The 22,182-nt window shown below is 43.8% G+C and overlaps 1 protein-coding gene across 8 annotated transcripts in view; it reads left to right on the plus strand.

The window, feature by feature from the left end:
- RASAL2 (RAS protein activator like 2) overlaps positions 1 to 22,182 on the plus strand; it is a 149,978-nt gene that overhangs the window by 76,230 nt on the left and 51,566 nt on the right. The window lies entirely within an intron of this gene.

The raw sequence follows: 22,182 nt of genomic DNA on the forward strand, positions 1-22,182 counted from the left end.
ATCACATCTAGCACAGCTGTGCTAGGCAACAAGCATTGTTTACAGCTTTGCAAGTTAGACATAACTCTAAAATCCAGGGGATTCCAGTGCTTACTTTTTCTGTACCGTGTGCAAAAAATACGGAGAAGAATTTATAGGCTTCACTGAGCATCTGAATAGGTTAAGATTCAAGTGTAACATTTTAGCACGTAACCTCTCAGCCTTCATTTTTCTTCAGATGCTGTAGGGATTAGGTGGCTGTGCTGTTTGGGGACGTGCATTACAGTGTATTTTGTGACTACTTTAGATGCGTGCCGCATCTTGTAGTGTGCTATTCAGTGAATGCCTGGCAGGAATCTATTAAAAGCACAAGGGAAACCCATATCCACATCATCTTTTCCATATGAGAACATAGGCAAATGGAAACATCAACAAAGCATGTAACTAAAGGAAGGGGACATGCAGTGGGTGGGGAGGAAGAAAGTCATGAGCTGAGAAAAATGCAGTGATGTCCTGCCTGTGAGAAAGGATAGGAGTAAGTGGGAGGGATGGCCACGCATAATTTGATAGCAGCACCCTAACTGAGGTTCCTTTGTCTTCACATCCTGGTTACAGGTGCCTCATACCATGATTACACCTTGCTAATAAAGAATGTGGGCTGGCAGGGAGGGCACTGGGGTAGTTTTGTATCAAGATGTGAAGGCAGAGGGCAGACCAGTGCGGGAAACCACTGGACATCTTTATAGAGTAAGAAGGAGATAGTGGCAGCCAGGATGTATCACCAGCAGTACGGATGACAACAGGCTTAAAATAGCTTTGAAATGTACACCAAAACCTGAAAGCACAGCAGAGGCTGATAAAATACCTAGCAGAGAAAATGCTAAGCAGAGCTGATAAGAGTATCTTGCGTGTCCTAGGAAGGCATGTGCATGACACGGCAAGAGCAGGTTGTGCATCTTATAGTGATATCAGGAACTACTACCAGCAGATGAGATTCTAGGGGCTGGCACTAATGCAGAGGTTAACACATAGCAATGACACTTGGTTGTTTTTTTTTTCTCCCTGTAAGGTTCCTGTACCTCTTGCCATTAAAAAAAAAAAAAAAAAAATTAGGTGACGTATTTTATTTTCTTTATCTGTAGCACCTTTATAAAACATGAAGAGTATCATTATCAGATCAATCAATTTTTTTTAATGGAGCAGTTGGAACAGGGTGTGGCAGTGCTTAATTAATTAACAGCATTCTTTTATACCATGTGCACACATCCTTGCAGCACCATTCTTAGGAAGTGTGTGGGAGAGGAACTACCCACGTTACAGCAGAGAGGTTGAAGCAAGAGATGTGTAACTCACCAGAGGTCAACACTAAGTCAAGTGTGCCTTACCCAAGGGCTACTGGAGTCATTCTTGCCATCTCTTTCATTGCTACCCTTGCTGCAGGGTTGGCTCAGCTGTTTGTGTGGCAGCTGCTGACCCATCATGGTTTGCAGTCCTGCATACTAAGATAGGCACCAATTTCTACATACTTCAATGCAGTAAGCTGTAATTTGTGATGGTTCAGCAGCTGCTGGAGGAGCAGCTGAGCCATCCCTTCTGTACAGGCAGAAACCACTGTAGTCACCCCTGCACGAGAGCCAGAGGGACGGACACACAGATTACATATGAGATAGAAAGTGACTTGTTTCAACAGCAAAAACTTGCAAGATCATTCTAAAAAATGCAGCTCTGGAGGATGCTCACTGCCTATTAGCATAAGAGCTTGCCCTCTGCTCATAGGAAGCAAAGGGATTGTTTCCAGTGTTGAAACTCTTAATTCTTGTCTGGAAGGGACATTGTACGCACAGCTGTACAATCCAGCCCTTTTAAATATATGCTATGAAATTTCCTTGGTAAGTAATCTCTATCATTGCAGTAATACCTATCTGAGGGTGAATAGGCACACTCTTAACTATCTCATTTTCTTGCTAGGGTTTTGTCTTGGCAGCTCTTACTGTCAGAAGTGCTTCCATTCAGGGAAGCTAAAAATGGAGCTGTAATTTATCCCAGACTCCAGCTTGACAGCCTCTTTCCTTTTTCTTTCAAGCATTGCTTTCAGTGGGCTCTTTTTTTTTTATGAAGTGTGTTATGGGCCCTAGAGACCAGAACCTGAGTGTTGGAGGAAGGGTTAACACAAAACTCAAGTGAATGCATCCGTCGTGCTTGCCACCACGTCTGATTCAGATCCTGCTCTTTTTCAACAGGTGTATGGTTTTTGTTAGGGAGATTGCAGTCTTGAGATGCAGAGGGAGAGGATCACTGTTTATAATAGCATATTGAAATTAACCATTCATACAGTAAAAGCATGATTCAGATTTCCACCATTCATACTATTTAATAGAGTAGTAGCACAGTTATTGCTTCCTTACCCAAAATAGTGTTCTTCCTTCTTGCTCCACTTCCTTCTCACCACCTGCTCATACGAAATGAGAGCTGCTAAAGAGAATACATAGTGAAAGTTTGACTCTGGCATCTGTGCCCATCTTTGTGGCACGGGGAAGGGATTTTTTGCCTGCATGTGTGGAAATAGCAGGAGGGATTGCAAGTGAGGAAATAGATGTTTTTAATTATTTTAAAATTATTAGGAGACAGCGTCATAGGGGAGAGTTTTTTGAGATTTGTTGATGCAAATGGATTGCAGAGGGCTAATGATGTACAGAGCTAATGTTGATGCAAATGGATTTTCTGTTCATATTTGGAGACAGAGACATCTGAGAAGAAAATGAAGACTTCCACTTGTTGAAGCAAGTTAACCCTGTGCTTTCTCAGTCACATCTCACATGAAGGTTTTTGATAAAAGACTGTGAGTGCTAAATGAAAGCAGGTCAAAGACAACGATGCTCTGTGCACATCCTTCTGTCCTCAGCATGAGTCACCGGTGCTGAGAATTTTTGTTTTCTCTCCAGTTGCTGGGTCTAAAAACATGGGAAAATACAGTATGTACCCTCCATACATGTTAAATGCTAGTGTGCTGGTTCTTGCCTTCACTCATCTAATTGCTGTAAACAAAATTAATTTGGAGTACAGACGAGGAGCTCTGGCATAGAGGAGCACTGATCTGACTGACACTTTACTTGGCAGCAACACTGATTTAGACTTTTTCCATCTTCCTTCCCCCGTGCCAGTGAGTAAGTTCGTCTCCCTGCACTGTGCAGTCATTTATTTCTGCAGCTATTTTTTAATCCAAGTCACTGCCCTGCCTTGTAGATGACCGTGCCAGCACAACTTTGGGGAATGGTTCTGCAAGAGCAACGTGCAGCCAAATGTGAGAGGAGAGGAGGCAGGGGCTCCTTCAGCTAGTTTTGTTGCTGACAAGTGTCTGGAAACACCAATTCAAAGTGTTTTTTTTCTGGAATTTCTTGGCTGGAAGGAGGTAGAATTGTCACCAAAGCTGAGGATGGTCTGGGTAGGCAAACTGTGAGTGCCTTGTTGGAGATTCTGTACAGAGAGCACTGTATACCCAGTGTCTGCTCCCCTTGCACCATGCCCTGGCTCATCTTCCAAGCTTTTGGGCTATGGATACACCTTCTTTTGTCAGAGAATCAGAAGGCTTTCAGTGCCTCAGCTCTGTCTGTGTTGTTTAATAGCTGATTCCTGTCACTGCTCTGCAGCTCCTATCCCCATCCTTTCCAGCCTGCTGTCAGCATCTGCTCTTCCTGCTTGGGTGTATCTGTGCCCTCAAGTTGCTATTCTCTGAGCATCGCTGTAGAAATTGTCTTTGCAACCAGGAGTGTGACAATAGAAGATCAGTTGTGCTGATTTCCTGACCTCAGCACTACCAACATACTGGGAATACTGAGTCCAGTTTCAGGCCTGCCAGCTTAAGAAGAGTGTTAAGTACCTGGAGGCAGTCCAGCATGTCAAGAATATATAGGGAGCAAGACTAGAGTGCTTTTGATGTGTTGCAATGTGCTCCACTTGGGAGATCAGCAGTAGAATGCAAATAGCTAGGAAATTGGGCACCCTGACTTAGAACCATATTGTAGAGTTCAGTTTGAGCTGAAAGGGACCCTTAAAGGCCATATGGTCCAACTCCCTGCACTGAACAGGGGCACCCACAGCTCCATCAGGTGAGCCTCATCTAATCTGATTTTGAGTCTCTGCAGGGACAAGGCACCCGCACCTGTCTGTTCAACCTATGCCAGTGCCTCACTGCCCTTTTCATAAAAACTTTTTTCCTTATATCTAATCTACATCTCCTCTCCTTTAGTTTGAAGCAATTTCCCCTTGTCCTGTCAGAACAGACCCTGCTGAAGAGTCTGTTCCCTTCTTTCCTACAGCATCCCTTTAGATACTGACTTCCTTGATCATATAAATGCTTTGTATGTATAGAAAGGCTTTATGAAGATATAAAAATATAAGGAGATATTTACATGCACACGGTAAATATAGCAGCCACCTCCTTGCTGCACTATGGTGTACTACACATACAGTTTTGAAATTTAGCAAAGATGAAATTTTGAGGTCCAAAAATTGCATTTAACTTCTTGATCTTTGGATTTAGGTGAGTAGTTGATGGATTTTATCTCAGTGATCACCCCCACTGCACTTACTCAAGCTCATTTTTTCAGTATCAATTCTGCTGAGTTCAGAAAATCCTCTGATCAGGCAAACAAGGGCAGAAGTGATAAAAACGAAGCACCAATCTGTTTTGGCTCTGGATCCATGCTGCATAGCTATCAGGTGACCGGTAAGCTGTGCAGAAATGCTGTCTCGGTGCTGTTGTAAAAGGTGATATGTCCAGAGACCTGGAGATGGAGTGAGCAACAGCAGATCGGTTCAATCACATCTAGCTTCCTTGCTGCCTGCCATGTGCAGGTAGTTCTGCAAGCTGCTGCTGAGCCCTCCTACGTGGGATGATTGCACCGAGAAAGCACACAGCCCATGCTCTTCCTTCAGGTAAAAACTTGGCAGGAGAGAACAGACGTTAGCTGAAAAGATTTCTGGGGTTATTTCAGTAACTGCCGCTTCTAAGACATAAGGTTGTTTGCAGCTAAATCAAAGCTGAGCCTTGCTTTCTGCATATTCCAGTTGGAATGAGTACTTTGTGATGAAAGAATAAATAAGACTTATTCCGTGCACACCATGTAATTACAGTCCTGGTGCGCCGAGGTGTGGGATGAATGCCTGAAAAGGGTGACTGCTTGGGAGGGGAAGGGGGGAGTCGGTCTGCTTTGGAAGAAGAGAGATTGTTTGTGACCTGGTCAATGAAAAAATCTGCAATGCACCAAACCTTTTATGTTCAGGAAAGATTTAAGAAATATGCAGGATTTTGAAATAATACATTTCCTGCAACTTGTAACAAAACTGTGCTGGAAAGAGGGCTCTCTTCCATCACTCAGCCTTGCCTGTAAAGCGTATCTGTTAGATAGGGAGGTTGGAGAAATGCAGTTAACAGCTCCCAGTATCTCAGCCTTACAGATTTGTGACGTGTTTTGATGAAAGAATTTTCCCCACAGCGCTGTCTGCTCTTTCACTGTGTTGCAATGTGCAAATTACCTATCTCCTGTCAACTCTCCTGCACGGCTGGGATGCAGAGTAGGGGCTCTGGGGGAGGGGAGTGGTTGTGTGTGTTGTATGCCCGCTCACAGCACTATCCCTGGCAGGAAGATGGATACAGATGTGTTGACTTCACTTGTTTGCAGCTCTTTGGATTTGCTTGATTTGGGCTTGCATGGGCGTGTTTGTATATAGGGGCATAAACATACATGAGAGAGATTCACATCCTCCTTTATATAGACCTGGGGATCCAAAGGATCAGATGTATCTTTTAAATCAGTATCCTCTGTATTGCTGCTTTTGTTTTTTCTTTTATCTGCAAGTCTTTTGTATCAAAATTCTACCTTGAAAGGCACCCAGCAGCTGGAAGATGACTGGGAGCAACACAGCAAGCGCTGCTCTGTACTTTTGTTGTTCATCGCAGCTCCGTGCTGTGTTTGTGTAAGTCTCCTGTAAAATACAGCTGCCTTTGAGTATTGTTAAATTACTGCAGAGCTACATAGAGAAGCACCTACTTCTCTATGGTTAGAAAACTTTGGGAAAAGCCCCAAAGTAATCTGAAATTTGGACTATGCGCAGCGCAATTTGCCTGCCTTGGAAAGATGAGAGGAATTGAGAAAGCTCTGCTTGAAATTAAAACAGGCTCTGGGGAGGCTGGGTATAACCCGGATGCCTATGTCTCAGTGACATTCCCTCTGGGCAATTGCAGTTATTTGTATACAGAAAATTGCCAAGCTGCTGTCTTTTCCTTCTTGTCTAACCCAAGCAAAGCCAGAGGATTTTGTTTTGTTCTGAACGCTGCTGAAACTTTATTCCCTTGGCCGCAGATCATCTGTGCCGAGAGCCAAGTTTCGTCATGAAGCGAATATTATCTGCTTAGATCTTAAACCTTTTTAGAGCAGAAATTAACAGGGGTATGAACACATAGTCTGAACTCTCTCGAATGGCCACGTGCTCCGTTAGGGTTTGTTTCTTGGAAACGTTGTTCTGTATCCCTGCCCGCTGCTTCCAGCCTGCTCAACAGTTTGCTTCAGAAGACTCGAAGGTTTTGTTATGTGAGCATGAATATATATGGTAGCTCTTGGGCCGTTTGGAAGATGTGTTGGCTATGTTCTAATTGAGCCCCAGTTCAGTAGAAAGGAAGCTATCGTTTTCCTTAGCTTCCACATCTTAAAAAAAAAAAAATTTATGAAATTCTTTAGGGAAATCTACCTTAAGTCGTGCATGAACTTACCGAGTGCATTGTTAAATGTTGTAGGCTTTCTTTTATAGCTGTTTGATCTTGTGGCAAAAAGTAATTACACTCCACCCAACCGTGTATACGCTCCTTTTTTCCTTCAGTAACAACTGACTTAACACTTAATGGAAAATTAACCTATCTTCCTACAGCCTGAATTTCCTTATCTGAAGGCTTCTATGCAGTTAATTTGAACGTTGAGCTAAATTAAAAAAAGAAGAGGTTGATGTAATTAAATCTGTTTCAGACTCCTAGTTCCAGTACTCATTGCTGACCGGTTTATTGCTTTAGCATGAACTGATAGATGCCAATGTAAATATTTATGGTATCAGATTAGGTGCATCTCGCTTCAGGTTGGTATGAAATTAAACATACTAAATTTTGCCCGCTGCACACATGTGCGCATGCTCCTGTCTCCCTGCTTTGCCACCAATCAGTGAATCGGTTAGATTTCATGCAGTGAAATCATGCATATGTTCACATACATATTGTTTTCATAGGATCATAGAGTGATTTGGGTTGGAAGGGATCTTCAAGTTGATCTAGTTCCAACCCCCTGCTATAGGTAGGGATTCCTCCCACTAGACCAGGTTGGTCACAGCCCATAGGTTTCAGTACGTGTGCTGAGCAGACTATTAAAAGCATCATGTTTTTTATCTTAATGAGTCTTGGAACATGGGACTGCCACTCGAGTTTTTATTTCCCATGGTCGTGGGTTGTTTCTGGGAAGCCTGAACCTGTCTTTTCTTTTCCTGTACCTCCCCCTCTTCTCAGCATGTGCTCTGCACACAGCTATACTTTGGAGTTTCTTGTGACAAACCAAAGTGGACAGGTAGTGTTGGCTGGAAATGCACCATAGTAATCAATGAGCTGCCCTGCATCTTCTCTCTAGAGTGCTAAAAACTGAATCTTTATATTTTTGTTTTGCTCTGCGTTATGAAGGTAAGGATTGCTGTTGTGGCCCATGGCAGGTCTCCTTCTGTGCTTCTGATCCATTTAGGAGATTTTCTTCCAAATAATTAGCTCTGGCTGAGAATGCAGAACTTGGCTAAGAGAGCTACAGTGAGGCAAAAAATCTACTGTTAGTTATACATAGCTTGCTCCAGAAGTAATGCCTCCAATTTCTTTCCATGGAAGCTACTACAGATACAGATGACCCTCTTTCACCATCTGTCTCGCAGCAACAAAAAGGAATGGAATGTTGGTGGGAAGGTTCAACCTCTACTGTCATCCCACCAACGTCCTCCTCTTACATCACAAGCCAACAATAAAATTACTTTTCAGGCAGCCCTTGTATATCGGGTTTTTCCATGTAGGGCCTCAGGAGATTTGTTTTCCATCAGGCAGTAATTGTACTTACTTACATAGCACTTTATATCTTGAAAATGGCCTATGAAGATGAGCTAATTAATCTGCACAATGCCTCTGGGAAGCATGCAAGTCAAGCTTTTAAAAAATAAATTAAAAAAGCAAATTTTACAGCGCTTCCTGTGCCATCCTGTGATATTTACACTTCAGTGGGGCAGTGACATATCTCCTGTGGGCAAACTGCTATAATAGCTACACCAAAAAAGAAAAAGCATAATGTGTATGGTGGCTTAGTTATTAAATGAGACATATTCAGGTGTATACTGGATATTGTACTAACCTGCTGCTCCTTTTGTAATTGATTGCTCTACCACAGCAGAAGAAGAAAAGAATTAGAACTGTGATTTTATCTTCAAAAGAGACAAAAATGTTTCAGCAGCACGACAGAGGGATAATTCACTTAAAAGAAAAAGTAATAACGCCACAAAGGAAAAGTGGGCTATTGAACTCTACTGGAGTTCATCATCAGCTCTTCTAGCAGGCACCTCTGTGTCGCAGGCAAATCCCTGATTCCCTGAAGAAGCCCTGAAGATGGAGAGGGCTGTAAGTTCTAGTGGTGATTAGTGCCCATTAAGATTCAACTCGGTGTCCAGTAAGTGCTTCTGGCTACAAGCTAATAATTCCTGATGTATGGTTGAGATTGCTTTATCTTGTGTATTTTCCAGCAAAGAACTGATGCTTTTTTTTCTGTTGTGGTTTTTTGTTTTGTTTTGTTTTCCTGGGTTTTCTTTGTCTTTCCATTTCAACTGCAATGGTTTGCTTGACTAGCAGCCTCTCTTCTTCCAAGGGAGCTACATGTAGATTTGGTAAGGGTCTGACCAGTGAGATCACTGAAAAACTGAGTCACTGAGCTCCTCTTCACAGACGGACTTTCCCCACTTTTTGTTGATGTGTAGCAGGAAAGTCTAAAGCAGCGATCACCAACTTTGCTGACCCCAGGGTATCAGCGTGATGCAAGTAATGAGTGCTTTGCTTTTTCACCCAACTTCATTACCCACTGACTGTAGCAGGCACTGGAGAGGACTTCCCGTGGGCTGAATGGTGGGAGTTGCCAGTCTAAAGGCTGGGAAAACCCAAAGGAAGCATCTAGAGGCTGGTCTGTAGGGGCTCAGCATTGGATTAGTGCTCTGGTCTTCCTTGGACCATGAGGGTGAGGCGTTAACCGTTCTGCCCAGGACTGGGTGGGAAGGACTGCAGTGGTGCTTTCTGTTGGGTTGTAAAGACTGTAAGTTTTGGAAGGGGCGTTGCATTCCTTGCATTGGTAATGCAGGGTGTGGTGGGCTGACCTGGGCACCCAGCTACTCAACAAGACAAGAGGAGAAAATAAGGTTGAAAAGCTGGAATGACATGATGAAGGTTGCAGTCTTCTGGAAGTAACATCTACTCCTAGACTTCCAAAATTGCATTTCAAATACCTGAAACTGAGTAATTTCTGGAGTACTTCAAAGTGTCAGTTAGTAGCTTTGGGTTTTTTCCTATTTTTTTTTTTTTTTTTTTTTTTTTTTTTTTTTTGCCCACGAAAGCGTTAGAACCCTTTGAAGAGACACACAGACCCAACTGCAGCGTTACCAGTCCTTAATTTTTCCATCTCTTCTATCATGCTTTGTGGTATACATGAATTGTCTGATGTTGCTCCACCCTCAGCAGAGATGCTTTTCTGTGGTGCTGTGAATGTGGTTGGTTAAAAAAACAAAACAAAACAAAAAAAAACGCTGTGGAATGAAATGTTCTATATAATTACTGCAGTATTTGTTGGTTGTTTTTTTGTTTTGTTTTGGTTTTTTTGGTGAGGGAGAGGAGATTGCAATCGTTCACAAGCGGTTACTGGTTTTTGCCTGAATCTCGATCAGCTGAGGTCATGAGGCTGTTTTGCCCTCCCAGTTCCAGCAACTGGACATTTCTAAGCAGCTGGTCAAACGGATCTGAGTGTTTATGTTGCTGTACTGCTGTCACTGACAGGTTTGGGAGGTCCTTTTTTGGTTTTCCTTTGAGTTTTGAGTTGCAGTTCCATTCTAGTGCTTATCTTTGCGCTACGGTTCAGCATTTCGCTTTAGAGAGCAAGGGAGCAGTTAGATGTTTCTATTCTTTAGTTAGCATTCAGCGTTGTTTAAGTGGGCCTTCAGAAATCTCTTTTTCAAGGTCTGTGCTGTGCCCCACTTGCAGATTTCTCACGTGAGCTTTGATGAAGCGTAGGGTGACCAAAGGTGCTGTTTCTTCCAGGGAATGGCTGCAACAGTGATATTCCCAAAGGAAGTACCCACATGGGAACTGAAAGAGAAGGAGCAGTACTACTACGTTACAAAGTTGGAGTAAACCAGTTCAAATTGCTCTCCTGCCTGCACCCAGCACACCGAAAGCTGCTGGTCTCGGCTCTTCACAAGCAGTTTTAGCCAGTTCAGCAACAGGCTGGGCAGCTTTGCATTCCTCCTGCATGCGTGCTTGCCTGCTCCAGTCCCCGCCTGGCAGGTGGGATCTGCTGGGAATCCAGCCCTGGGCTTTTACACTGATCCCACTTGACACACTGCTCTCAGCAGGGGCTTTTCAATGTAGGAGACATCATGACGGCAGCAGTAAGCAAAATGTCCAAGTTTCTGCTTCTGCATCTTTAAGAGCAGCTTTTGTGTTTTTCTCGAGAGCAACGTTACACCTGGAAGTTCAGCTCTTGGCCCTTGTAAAATAAACAAGGAAAGAGCTCTGAAAAAGCTTAACCATTTCCAGCTTAACCAACAGACTCAACCAGAGCCGTAAATCACAGTAGGAATTAACAGAAACGACAACAAAGGCAGCTCAGGATGCAGAGAAAAGAAAAGTTTGTCTTCTTTTTTTTTTTAAGTGCATCTCAGGGCTTTGTGAGTACTGCATACTTCCTGGCTGTAGAATGGTTGAAGTGGGGCAGTGTCTGCAAGCAAAGTTGGGGTTCAGTGAGGCACATTTGGAGTCACAGCTACTCGTTCATCTGACAAAGCTGTGTTTTCATCTTGACTTCTTGCAGTCGGGAATGGCTTTCAATGCTACCAGCCTCTTAAGTTTCCCTGCTGCTGCTTTTAGGCTTGGAGTCAGCTGCTCCAAACCCCTGAGTTTTTCTCAGCATCGGGCGTGTTTTTGCTTCAGAGCCGTCTCCTCCTGCCCACACCCCCTCCCACTCCACCCCAAGTGCTGGCGCTGGCTCTGCGCTCCCCCAGCCACCCCCGGGACAGGGAAAATGAAGCGTCTCCCCATCCTGTGGCTGCGTGTGAGGGGAGGCGAGCCACCAAGGGCAGCTATTGTTCCACTAGAGCCAAGGAACTGAATAGAGCTGCTCGTGCTCCACGGGCTTCAGCTCTGGCTTTTCTGCATTCCAAACCGTCTGCGGCAGAGAAAACAGAGCAGGAGGGAAGCATGCAGAGGCTGTGCTGACTTTCTGCTTGGCGCGGTGGTGGGACCATGGTGGAGGGAGGAGGACTGGAGCGGAATGCAGCTCGCAGGTGAGATCCTTCCTGACATCCCCGTGCAGATGGGGATGGGGCTGCTGCTGCTGTCCAGTCAGGCAGGATGGGGCTCATTAGTGTTATGCTGGAAATTTGAAGTGACTAGCTTGAATGTAACTAGAAACTTCAAGGGTTCTGAGCTTTTCCTCGCTGCTTATCTGTATCCACCTTTTCCATTTCAGTTTCATGCATAGTGTTTTTTAAAGGCATACTTGCATGCGTTTAAGTAGTTGACAGAGAGAAAATGGATTACTGGTACTTTTCTGCTGGCTGGCATGGAATTGAGGTGTGTTAGTATTCAACCGTCACACAGATGAGAAAAGGAAGTTTGTGTGGTGGATTCCAAAGTTCAGAACGTGGCTTATTGCTCCTTACGTTGTTGGGTTGATAGTCTCTCCCTCTCCCTGAAAGGCTTTCCTTACCTCCCATACATCACTACATGCATGCTGTTGTATGATGTCAGGTCTCTGGATGAGGCCAGACATCCCTCTTGATGGTCAGCTATGGGAAGATCTCTCAGGGTTTACCTGCTGCTGGCACTGTGTGATGTTTCCAGCATGTGATATTGCCAACCTTGCTTCCTGTCCTCCAGCGAGCTCTGGTAAATCAAAGCAGTTCAAGCAATCCTACAGGTTGCTTATAAATACATGAGGATTTGTTTTCTGTACAGTAGAGCTGTGTGCTTTTCTAACAGCCTTTGTCTTAAGATGTTAAATTATAGCAAGCTGGAAAGCACTTTATTTTCATGCCTTTTGATCTAGTTAAGATATTTTTCAGAGACTGCATAAGCAGTAAGTGATACCTACCAAAACCAAGAATGGAAACTTCACAGTTAATTTTTTTCTGCCTTAGAAACAGCTTTTAATAGGCACTGATTATGAAGTCCTTCTTTTCCTTCTCTCCTGTAGACCAGGGAGAATACTAATTTGCTGACTCGGAGGGACTGTTTTTGTTAGCCTGAACCGATGAAGTTGTGCTGCAGCTGCTTTTGAATTTCATGATTAGAAAATGAAAACCTTCTGCCTGAGCCTTTTTGGGGCAAATGTGTATCTTCCCAAACCAAGCTTTCAGCAAAGTTTAGGAGGATTCCTGGCAACACAGTCCCGGGCCCTTTCAGGTTTAATTTAGGTGATCTCAGGGGGGTTGCCAGGAAGTACCCTTTAGAGTTTCCAATCTGTGGCTCTGGGCAGCCTGGTCTGGTGGATGGTGACCCTGCTGATGGCAGGGGGGTTGTAACTAGATGTTGTGCTTTTCAACTCAGGCCGCTCTATGATGATTCTATGATATGGAATTGAAATCACTGGGGATCTCTTGAAGGAGATGTGAGTAGCAGCGCTTCAGATTGTTCATGTTGTGCCTGGTTTAAATGGTACTCTGAGGGTGCTCTTGCACTGTCTGTCTCTAAAATGTGCGAAGGGGAAAGATGCATAATTCTGATGAATGCTTGAGGTAACTTCTTTCATAGCGATCCTTCATGGCTCTTTAAAGTCAATGGGAACAAATCAGCCTCATCTGCATGTAGGTGGGAGGAAGGGGCATTCCGGTACACTGAGGCTTGACCTGCTCACTGCTGTTCTCTGATAGCTGGGGGTAAGCATAACATGAGCTGTAGAGTATAGAAGTCAGAAAATTACGTGATGCAGGAGAATACAGTGAGTGGATGGTGTTAGTAAATGGCTTGTTGGCATCGAGATACAGATCCATTTTCTAGCCTGTAGAGATACGTACCTTTTCAAAGCTTTAATTCTCCACAAAGGGAATACTTCCTTTTATCTTTTATGCAGATTTCTCGACTAATTGGTATCAAGCAGCACAAATGTTTTTTAGGAGAGCTAATAATGGTGGGATTTGAAGCTGGGGCAATGGCAGAACAGAGACCTAATGATCCCATTCCACTTAATTTTCTGTGTGTTTGGGTGACTGCTTATAGTAAGAGAAAGAGAAGGAGATCTGCACAAGGAATCAACAAGCAGACAATGCAACTATAGTTTCTGCATACAGTATCAGCAGTATTCCGAAAGTTAACTGTTCAGTGGACTTCCAATATATGAATTTAATGGGAAACGGTGCTGGAATTGTCATGGTAAACCTAGCTGTTAAATGTGGACTTCTGTAATAGCTGATTATCTGAGCAGATAATGGCATCTACAAATAGCTGTGTCGAGCCTACATAGAGTTTCCTTACATAGCTGAACAGTGCTGCTCCTTACGCAGTGGATCTATTGTTATGCCACACAACATTGCATTTTTCTCCTCCTGCACCTGCAGCGAGCTCAGCAGGGTCTGAGGAGGGCAATGTTGTGACGTGGATGCCTGCCAGAGAAGTGAAACAGCTCCATGGTGCATTTGCCTGGAGTAGACCTCTGGGCACCCTTCAAGTGTTGCCAACCACAGGCGTTCCAGTCTGGCATAGGAAAGAGGAGATTGAAGATACTCTTGTGTTCGTTTTCGTGCTGGTTCTGATCCGTTTTAGAGTATGCTTCAGTCAGATTTTCAGCTCAGTTGCACTCTGTCTGTGACGACTAGGTCCTTTTTCTGGAGTGGAGGCGGTAATTGTTTATACCCACTTGCTTGATTCCAGGAATAATCGGCTGCAGGGATAATGCCAAATGCTGCAAAATACAGCATGATTCCAGTGCCAGCTTTTTACAGCATTCATGTTCCTAAAGCCGTGCCCTGTTAAGTCATGAGGTCACTCTGAAAAGTCAGATGCATTCTCTAGGGAAGCTTTTGCCGGGGTGTTGAGGAAGGCTCTTTAAGGTACAGCAGCTGGAAATTAAGCCTGTGTCCACAAGATGGAGGGCTTGGTGTTGGTACACCCTCATAAAAATTTGCTAATCTGTACTGTCTCTTGTTGTGTTCCCTTCTTTCACCACTAAATTTGGTCCCTAATTTGGAAACAGATTAGGGATTGCAAACAAACAAAAATATACTGCCCTTCTGGTGCTTATCTTTAATGTTTGGAAAGACCTTAGGCTTTGGCTGTTGCCTTATTTTGATGCTTGCATAGAGATTAAGACAGTATTCTTATAAACACAGGTGGAACTGAGTTTTAAGAGGGAGGGAGGCTGCATGATTCATAGGCAGGGTAGGAAGCCATATAGCTGGCCTTAACTACTCATTCTCCAGAATGCTCCAGCTTCTTTGCTGCATACCTGGTAAGTGCAACTGCATGCTTTTGGGCTACTAGACACTGACAATTTCTGGCTGGTGGTTTTCTGTCTTGTTTCCTGGTGCTGGAGGTGCAGGTTGTTGTGAATTAGATTTTTTTTTTTTTTTTTTTCTGTCTGTGCAAATCAAGAAGAATTTACCTCCTACCTGACAATGTTGGTAAGACTGTGGTTTCTCACCATACAAAAGGAGCAAGCGGTGACCTCAGGGTGGAATAGAGTTCCTTATTGGCACAGCAACCTCAACCCTGCTCTGCAAGAATCACTGGTATTTAGTTTGTTCTGAAAACAAGCAAGTTGAACTTCTTGTGGGAGTGCTACGTAGAGCTAGCATTACCATACACTAAAGCTTGCAGGAAGAGGGGAAGCAATCTGCAAGCCATTGGGGCGGTGTAGCAATTCCTGCATGATCCCAGCAGGAGTTTAAAAAGTTATATGGTCAAGTGGGGATCGTGCATTGTTTTTTTGTTTGTTGGAGGTACTGTACAGTGAGTTTGTAATCTCGGTGAGGAAAAGGTCTCCTAGCTGTTTCCCTGCTCTTGTTGAAGTCTGCCCAAGGATGGGCATTAGGTCTGAAAGTAAGAGTGCAGGGCAGCATGAATGAAGCTAGTATTCCAACAAAACTGCCTGCATTATTTTCACTCGTTTGTTTCTGAATTTGGGCAAAATAAGCACTCAAAGCATTTGGCCTGCACAGCGAGCAAGGAAAGTTGTTTTTGTTTTCCATACTTGACTGCTGCATTGGTGGGGAAGTGCTTTGCTATACAAACAGCTGCCTATGGGGCAGTTCACTGCAAGACTTCCTTTTTCCCGAAAACCCTGCTTCCTTGTTTCCTGGTTGTTTTTTTTTTTTTTTTTTGTAGGAAGTCAGCATCTCAAAGTGGAGACAGGGCAGGGAGAAGTGGATGCTTCAGCTCACGGTCTGCATGCAGTTTGTTTTCCTTGGCAGTTACTTCTTTTCAGATTATTTCCTCCTCCTTTGCAATACCTGCTAGTCATGGAAATACAGCCAGCAGAGCTACAGCTGAGTCTTCATTGCCTGGGAAGGTTGACTTTTCTTAGACAACCACAGAGATGCAAGTCTGATGGACATACGGAAGGGAGGAAGCTATGCTGTTGGAGTTGTTTTTTTATTTGCCTTTTTGTTTGCTTTCACAGCAAGTATTTGTAGTTGTTTTTAGCTTTATCTAATACAGAAAAGTGCTGTAATACACTGGCAATTACAATCCTCCTGGTATCAGGGTTCAAAAATTACTCCCCACTTTCTTTCATGCTGCTTTAAAAATGGAAGCTCTCGAGTGTTTGGGCTGGATCTTCAGGTTTGTGAAGCAGGGGATATTTCTGGTCTCAGTGGATGGAGGATCAAGCTGTACATCTCGATCTCTTTCTGTTGTCATCCATTCCTGAAGGTTTGGTCTTGGGTGTGTTTCTTCTTTCCAGCTAATATGCTAGCTCAGAAATCCCCATCTGAAGTGCTTAAAACTCAATCCATTTCAAGCTGCCACTTATACTGCTTCCGTGTCAATCTTTGGAAAATCTGGAAACATGTATTTTGGTGGGGGTTTTTAATTGATTTTTGGTATATTTGTTCTTTTCTTGTTGTTGTTGTTGTTTTAAAGACAGCTCCATGTTCTAGAAACATTTTGAGTCTGTACTTCCTTTTGAACACCTGTTTTTCTGGTCAGGGAGAGAAAATATTTGAAGGTGTTCTTTGTAAACACATTCTTGGGGAGAAAAAATCATCACTTGAAGACCAGCAACAGATACTAAGTAGTCTTTACATAATGTATGTTAAGTATACAGCTGGATGTATTCATACTTTAATAGAAGTCCTTGGTTTACATAAGACATGTGGTCACAGTTTGGATAAGCACTATGGAGTGCATGACTTTGTAAATAATGTCTTTGCCCTAATTTGGAATTAAATTAGCTTAATGCTTTTAGAGTAGTCATTAATAGATGCTTACAAACTACCATAGTACTAGCAGTATAACTTAGCTAAATCCCTTGGCAATACTGAAGCTACCTAACTTGGATTGGGGACAAAAATGTAATTAAGGTGGTATGAAAAGGCAAGTGGAGGGGAGGAACAGCACACAGCCCCATAGTTACCTCATCAGTGAAGTTCTGAAAATGCAGCAGTCTCCGTAGCAGAGATAGCTGTGTCAGAGCTCCTGACTGCTGCTTCTTGGGTGGCTGTTTTCTAGCAAAGGCAGAGCACTTTTCCATGGCAAAGAGGGCAAAGGATGCTTTGACTTACCATGGCAAAGCTTCCATGTTGCTAGGCCTGACTTTGGGAACTGGCTTCTTTAGTTGATATGCCCAACAACCAAAATCACAATAATTCACTTAGCCTTCAAATTACTGTTGTTATTTTGTTTAAGATCATTTCAGGCTGTGTGATGGTTCCTTCAGTGCCTACTGTCTCAGCTCTAGGTAATCCAAATTTCTTCTCTTACCTAGTGCTAGACATGCTAGTGATGTGGCTGTGAGAATGGATCTCACTCAGCTTTGATCTTCAGCTAGTGGTTTGTCTCCTTGTCTCTTTTCCTACTACTCTCAAGCATCCTCTTGTTAAGATGTGCCTTAAAAGCAGTTTACAATTCAGCTCCTTAGCAGGAAGCTTTATAGGGGTAGTGACTTGCTGCTCAGTTGCTGTAAAGGCAAGGTATGAGCAGCCAGGGGTGGTTTGCCTGGGGGTGGCTGCCTGGGCATGGAAGAGCTTGATAGAGGCCAGGATCTCACCGTTCTATTTAAATTTCCATTTGGGTTGCTAACCTGCTTGCCTCCAACCCCCTCTCAAAATTAAGTGTGGAAATAGCTTCGTGACATTATTTAAAATGTCACTTACACAAGAGAGCTCTTGCCTGTGTTATTATGTGCTAGAGAACTTGAAGGTTTGTTGTGCTGCTCACCTTCATTTTTTGCCTTCCTGTCCCCGTTTATCCTCACAGGCTGTCAGTGGGCCCAGCTCCTGCTGCCCCTCTGTTCCCTACTGCTCCAGCAAGTAGCATTTGGGAAGTCCTGTACCCTGCTACCCCTGAGCTCCTGCGGGATTAATGTCTGTGAGCTCAGCTGGGTTCTGAAGGATGTACTCTGGAACACATCCTCATATTTTACCAGTGTAAACATCAGCACGGTGGCACGTAGAAGTTGTCATCTTCACCTTGCTGTGAGTGCTGAGAATCCCTGGTTGTGCTAAAATCACATCATTAAGCAATCTGAATGATTAAATGGTAGATGGTAACGTGTGTGTGTGGGCTAGCATGCTTTGCTTTCAACAGCAGAACAGACTGACTCGGAGACCTGGGTGCCCATCACTCCTACAGAAGGGGCCTCCTGGTTGCTCTGCCCTGCTCCTGTGGAGCTCACCTGAAAAGTGAGTCTGCTCAGCTGCTCGTAGCTTGTTGTGGTGGTACAGCCTGGTTTGCTTATGTGGCTTAAGCTGGAAAGTTATCTGTGTCACAAAATAGTTGTGCGTCCTTCCATGGGGATTCCATAACGCAAAATGGTTTGCTTGCCTTTATCTGACCACATTGCTCTTGAACCAGATTACAGAGTGCTTAGAGGCTGTTAGGTTGTACTACTGCTTCTCCAAACAATATGATATTCCTTACAGATAGGCATTAAAAATGATTTAATGCAGAAAACAGCACCTTTTGTGTCTTGAACTGGCATTTTTAGGTACCTGGGAAGGTTGCTTTAAAGCTGGCTCGTTTGTGCTGTCCTGTGGCATTGAGTAGGATTGAGAAGTTATTACTGCTTGGCATTTTTGTGGGGAAGATGACAGAAATAACTTCTAAAGGACAAGTGCAGAGGTGAGCCTTGTTGTCTGGTACGTATGACATTGATCCAGGAGTTGGAAAAGCGGATATTTATTGCATCTTGTGGTTTAACAAGTGCTGCAACCTCAGGCAAGCTTTTATACATCTCCTCCTGCCTGCTTTTGGGGAAAAGAGCATTAATATTGCCTCTCCCTACCCACCGTGCCCCCAAGCTGAAGGGAGAACTTCGTTTTTCAAGTGCATAAGCAGCCTGTCTTCCTTCCCTCCTAAACTGCCTGCATAAGATTTCAATAAGAATGACTTGGGTGTGCATTCTCTAATGTATATTGCTGTGAAGAAATCACCAACTGACTATAGCAATATCCATCAATCAGCCCATCAGTCTGTCCCTAGTGCAAGCAAGATCCATTTTTCCCTTCCTTGTAAGTGCCTCCTGCAGAGAGCATTAATACATGATGATTTATAATACCACTGCTACTTTGTGCTTACAAAGCATCCGCATCAGAAGGCATCTGTGCTCTATTATTTGCATATATTATGAATGATCGTTTTCTAAAATTCACATAGAAAAAAATGAGTACTCGTGTTTCTGTGTCGTTTCACTTATCAAGAATGCTAATTTTTAAATCCATGGGATGGCAAAGCTGCTTAGCATCATGGGTTTCAAAATCAGAACTGTAGGAGGGTGACATTTCTGACAACTGCAAGAAGGAGCAGAAGCCCATTCGCTGGTGGTAATTTAAGGAATTACCAGTTGGGGATGTGCATAGGTTTTAAGTTGTTAGTTTTATATAAGAGGTTCAAAAATGTAAAAGCTTGCTTTAAATTTCAACCTTGTGGGCTCGTCTGCCTTAGGGCCTCAGGAGTGAAGGAGGTGAACCCCAACTTTTTAATGACAGAATCTGCTGTTCTGTAGGCTGCTTTTGGAGAACACCAGCCTCTTGAGGCAAAGTTAGCTGCTGCTTCTCCCTGGTTGTTTTATCGTCACTTTGCAGGTCTCTCCCACCTTTCTGTACCTTCTGTACCTTTAGGCATCAGTGAAGGATGCTTTTACATTTTGCATGCTTCCCCTCTGGTTGGTAAGGCAATTTTTATCTATATTTGCATCAGTTCTACAAACTTTTTTCCAGCGTAGGTAGTTGTCACAGCATGGAAACATAAGGTATGTTTTGAATATTCCCCCTGCGCTTATTTGCAGCTTCTCTCAAAACCCAGCAGCTCTGGCAAATTTGGACAGGTCTTTTTGAAGGCTTTTGGTAAGCTCTAGAGCTCACAACACCTGCTTTAAGGTGGAGAAAGAGAAATTGAAGAAGCAATTCAGTGCTGCTTCTGCCTGTGGCAAGCTTTAATGGGAGACCAATACTACTCCCCTTCTCCAGTCCCACAGCAAGTTTCATCTTCCTTGTTTTCCCTACAGCAAAAGGCTTCAAAATTAAAATCAATGCTACATTTTTTGAAGTGATTGTTTGAAACCAGACGCTGTGTAAACGGGTGGAAAACTACTGATACCAGAGTTTGATAATGGGGAATATTAAAGCATAGAAACATCAAGCGGTGCCCAGTGGTTAAGAGATGAGTCCGGATACATTCATTCCTGGGGATCTGGGAGCACATTGTTAACCACACGTGCAGCTCACCATTGGAACAGTGTGCCAAGGGAGCGGGCGATGCTGATGCTTTGTCTTTGCGGTGTCCGTTGAAATCAAATGTCCTTTTTTCTGATGTGCTTTTGTTCAACTGGAAATAATGCAGCAAATGGAGGAGAGCCCCTGGGTGATGTCCTTGAGGTATTTCAAGTCGGTCAGGTTGGATGATGGTAATCATGACGTGATCCCCACACGTTGCCTCAGGAATGCAAATGTCACTGCGTGCATGGGAATGGCTTGGGTGCCTTCTCAGTTCCTACTTATGTGTGCCTGGCTGAAATCTTTGCTGCTCCTGCCTCCATTTTCTTGCCCTGTTTTCCACGCTCTCGTATTTTCAAGTACTCCAATAAGCATTTTCATACTTGATAGTTAATATACTTACCCTCTTGACTTGAGCACTTGTGATGAGTTGAAAGGGACGCGTAAAGCTGAATCATGATACAAGGTAAGGCAGTTGTGGAGGAAAGCGTGTGCCCAATCTGCACTCCTAGAAAGGACAGAAAATTCATGGGAGTGAGAAGCATTCATAGGAAATCAATACTCTTAACTTTGTTTTCCCTACAACCTATTTATGATAATGATAGGTAACATGGCAAACTAAACCAGCTTTTTGTGGAAGGGCTGTCAGCATTTTGGGGCACCACACTTATTTCACAGAAAACTAGAAGGGAAGAGGTAAAATTCTTTCACATTGACCAACTGAGTAGAGAAAAACAGCCACCTAATCCTCGCTCTGAGAGCTGCATTTAATTCCATTCTTATCGCTAGGAGATCAACGTCATCAGTTTGCACATCCGTAACTCAAAGAAGATTCTGCTTGTGGAAGTTGGACAAAATGTCATCCTCCTCCACACACAGGGAAAATGTGTTGGAAAAGCTTGCTGTCAAAACAAAAAGGCTGGGTTTTGCATTGGTGGGAAAGCATATTTAGAATCATAGCATTACTTAGGTTGGAAAAGACCCTGAGGATCATCTAGTTCATCCATTGACCCATCCCTGCCATGCCCACTACTTCAGAGCCACATTCACATCGCTCTTAAATACCTCCAGGGATGGGGGCTTAAGTACCTCCCCAGGCAGCCTGGTTTTTAATCTATTAGATTACATAGGCAGTATTTCTGTTTTTTTAAACCCTCTGTCCACATTCAGGGTTGGATGTGCACTCTTCCAGGGTGAGCAGGGGGACCGCTCAGCTGAGCATCTTGCTCCTGCACTGTCAGTCCCCCATTCCCTCATTAATTGTGCATTCTGTGCAGCATCTGCCCTGCTTGGCAGGTGTGTTATGAAAATATCTGTCCTGCGCAAACAACGCTTTGCTACAGTTTGTCTAAGTAATTGGAATTTTCCTCCCTGCTGGGACTTCACAGCTCTTTTTTCTTTTTTCCCCTTCGTTGGTTGGTTAGTAACTAATTCTCCACCTTGCTGATCTAATACTTTTGTTGTTGTTTTGGCTCGGGTTTTCGGCAGGGTCAGCACGTGTCCTACTTTGCAATAGGGGATGGCAATGATACGAATTCTTTAAAATAAAGGCAGTTTCAGAAGCTGATGCACAAAAGACACTGTCTCTTTAAAGAGCGCAGTTTGATCTGAGCATCAGCTCCATCCCCTGAGGACAAAGGCAATTTTGATTTGTGGGGCCCGGGAGTCCCTCACTTACCAGGATTCGTGTCTGCTTCTGCATGTGGAAACCTGTAAAATGCTCTTTTGTGTGGAATAAATCATACACTATAAATCCCATGCAATTAAAAGTGCCCTCCGTGAAGTCACGATGGCAATTGCTCAGTGCAGGTCTGTGCAGGGCAAACTCGCTGTCTAGACAGAGCAAGATTATTTTCCATTTCTTTCTTTAAAATTAAAAAAAAAAAGATAAAGGAGGGAATGGACTGTTAGCACTGCTGCTTCAAGAGCTGCTGCGGGCAGTGCCCCCTCCCCACCACCTTCACAGCCCAGAGAGGAGCGATTCCCCGCGCTGTGCTGCCGGGCGGAGGCAGATGC

Source organism: Centrocercus urophasianus, unplaced genomic scaffold (assembly GCF_019232065.1).
Source record: "Centrocercus urophasianus isolate 14NV4802_14NV808 unplaced genomic scaffold, USGS_Curo_1.0 seq_18, whole genome shotgun sequence".
Taxonomy (NCBI): domain Eukaryota; kingdom Metazoa; phylum Chordata; class Aves; order Galliformes; family Phasianidae; genus Centrocercus; species Centrocercus urophasianus.